Here is a 3465-nt window from a genome sequence, read left to right as displayed (position 1 = left end):
GAGAGACAGAAAGGCAGACACGCATTGACTGATAAAACGATTAAACACACTTGAGAGCGAAGCATCAATAGAGACGGCCGTCTAGACAAAAGTGAGAGATCAGAGATGTTCCACCATGCAGTTTGGGGCCCGACCTCATGAATACATAATAATGTTTTCCCCAACATACTTGTGACAAGACTAGTAATATGTTTTAGTAAGAGTTTTACGGCACTTGCCACACAATGGGGTCATATATTTGCCGAAGATTAGAGGTGTTACAAGAGAGTAACAAACATACCAACAAAGAAGGAAAGGACAGGACAATAGATGTTTGACAGGAAAGAAGGAGCACACCACACCAGAGCATCCGCTAACCACACACAAAACGAGTAATAGTAAACTTCTAGCTCTTGTTCTTGTTCTTGTTCCTGTTCTTCTCGCGCTTCTCCTCCCCTTCTCTCCTCCTCCTCTTCTTCTTGGTCTTCTTGTTCTTGTTCTTCCTCTTTCTCCCCCTCTATATTTTCGTAATATTAGTTCTAGTTCTTTTTGAAACATAAAGAGTGACCAAGTCATGATCTTGATGAGGACGTTTTCTTTTTCTTTCATTTTCTAAAAACTTGCAGGCTCATGGAAAGACTATGATGTCATTACGTCAAGTCCACGTTGCCTGTCCAAGTCAAAACGTTAAAAAGAGGAAGGCAAAAAAATTCAATAGCGATGATACCAAGGGAAACAACCGCCCTTTTGAGCACGAATTTAGGGCAACACTGAGTACACTGAGTTACTTCCCATTACACTTGCACAATCGCCGCAGGAGAAAGGGACGTTTACAACAGGGGTGCCCATTCGATTCTGCCTTTCAACATTGATTTGGTTCTATTTTCTTTTTTAGTAGAGGCTTTGCGGCGCTCGCAACTGCGTAAAATCATATGAGCGCCAAGGGGTGGATGTCCTCTCACCTCTCTAGCATCAACAGCACAAATTGATTTGTTTGCTACTTGCGACTATTCGCAGCTTGGGAGTGCCGTTCAAATGCCTTGTAATTTTTGTACATAATGGACTTTCATCCTATACTGCTCATCCCGTCTATTATTATATTTCACAGAAAAGATAAAAACATACATTAAAACCAGATGCTTACTTATACAGTTCTTTATTATTTATTGATGTGATTCTTACAATAAACAACAAATCAAAGCTGTAAAACTTTTAAAAAAGGGTATAACTATTGAAAATTTGCAAGTCACACACCACATTTTGGTATACATCATGTAATTTCCTTTTCTTCACCGACACCAGACTGGTTTCCACTTGATATTTTCAACTCTTTTGAAAATGGATCAAGAAGAAAATAATATACTCATCATTTTGAGATCTCCAATCACAGAAGTCAAATTCAAGGCCCATAGGCCACATCCTATCCAGAAAAACAATGATTTATATCCAGCCCTGGGCAAAATTTTAAGTAGTTCATCCTGAGAAATTCTGCAACACCAGAGCTATACTCCAAATACAAATGAACTTGTACTGTAGCCATGAAAAGAAGATGCCAATCATCCAGCTCTGACAAACTGGCATAAGAACCAACATTGGTATGTCTTTATCAATATTTGTTCTAACTCTAACTTTTGTCTGTTTTAATTCATATATATCATTGTTTAATATTTGTTTAGTTATCCTCTACTCAATGAATGTTTATCCAGTTCGGCTCACAACCTTAAAAAGTGTAATTTGGGTTTGGCTCCACCCCGAGCGACTGACACTCCTGTCTTAAATATACCTCATCATTGGTATGTCATAAGCTGAACGTGTCTGTCGAGATGGAAGAAATTAACCAAAACAAAACAAAAACCCCACTCACACACAAGGTGAACACAGTGTAACAAGGAGTCTCTCAAGCATTATGCCCAATTTGTAAACAGACTGCCAACTAAAAGTTAACAGTACTAAAAAAAAAGGAACAGGTCTTGTAGTTAGTCATAAATGTAGAGATCTTTTACACCTTCCATCGACATAATTGATAATTTAGGGGGCATGCTGTTTCTACGCTGTCTTTCAGGGCAAACCCATGCAGTGAGGGATGATATGGAGACACTAAATAACAATCCTCCCCACTTGTTTCATGAACTAATGTCTTCAAAATGCAACAGAAAAAAGCCTATCCGCCACATAACATAAATTATGGCATCTGTGCATTGGATAACGTAAAAAAACAAAAATAAAACAAACATAAATCAAAGACCTTCCTAAGCTTTAAAAACCCCCCCCAACTTATTCTTTCAGTTATGCAGAACTACAAGTTCAAGACTCAAGTAACGCAGGACAATGACATCTTTTTCAACAGGCATAAAAGGTAAATCCCTACTGTGCTAGCAAAATGGCACATCTCACTTTTGCTACTTTTGAGATAAAAAGAGAAAAAAAACCCAACAACTGTTTAACTCTTTAACCATGGCAGGACAGTACCACAGTCCGATGCAAAGTTATTATGTGTATTATGGTAGGGACTAAATATAAATTAAATACGAGCTAACAAGCCTTTAGTTTGACCCGGAAGTCAAAGACAAATAAATTCTACATCTGGTTGTGCTTTGTTGATCAGTTCGAATAAAACCAAACGTTTTTAAAAACATATGTCGAGTTGCATTTCCACAAACACGAACAAATTACGAGACAAAATGGTTTGAAATTGCATGGTTAAAGAGTTAACTTAATTATTTATAATCTAATAATGGTAAAACTTGACATGAACGTTTCTTTTGTGACTGCCAGTGCATTTTTTTAAAGGATTTATCAAAAATAGATATAATACCATTAAACAAAATTAAAAGCTAGTTGCATTTAGGAACAACTCTGAGTTATGCCATTTTGCTAGCACACGGACGAAATGTAGGTTTGTTAAAACAGTAAAAAAAAAACCCTCTACAATAAGCAAAGTACATATATCTGATTGATAATAGTGTTATCAAAATTATCTTTATCATTGGAATTTCTTTATTAATACATTGTATAATTAGTATTAGTGTTATCATCATCATTAAAATCACTGTTATGATTATATTCATTATAGTTATTATCATTACCATTATGATATATTTTTATTATTATAATTTTCATTAATGTTATTATTATCAATACATGGTTATGTTTTAAGACGTTTGCAGTTTTCGAAATTTACAGCAACATGCTCTAATGCATTGGTGCTTTTCTCATCATGTTGCTTTAAACCCACTGAAAAAGAAAACTGCTCCATAACTGATATTAATTTACACACCCAGCTATAAATTGTGTAAATGTTAAGCTTCAGTTTTTCTGGGTAGATTCATTTTTTTATAAAATGAAAACGTCAAAGCAGCGGCCATCCAATAGTATTTTAAAAAATGTTTCTCTTCTTCCAAAACTCACCATCCGAACAAAATTTAATCAAAATCTTTCCACAACACCTTGAAGCTGCCCTCTTAACACCCCCTCCTCCTACATTCC

The sequence above is a fragment of the Aplysia californica genome, unplaced genomic scaffold, assembly GCF_000002075.1.
Source record: "Aplysia californica isolate F4 #8 unplaced genomic scaffold, AplCal3.0 scaffold01318, whole genome shotgun sequence".
NCBI lineage: Eukaryota > Metazoa > Mollusca > Gastropoda > Aplysiida > Aplysiidae > Aplysia > Aplysia californica.
This window is presented reverse-complemented; position numbering follows the sequence as displayed.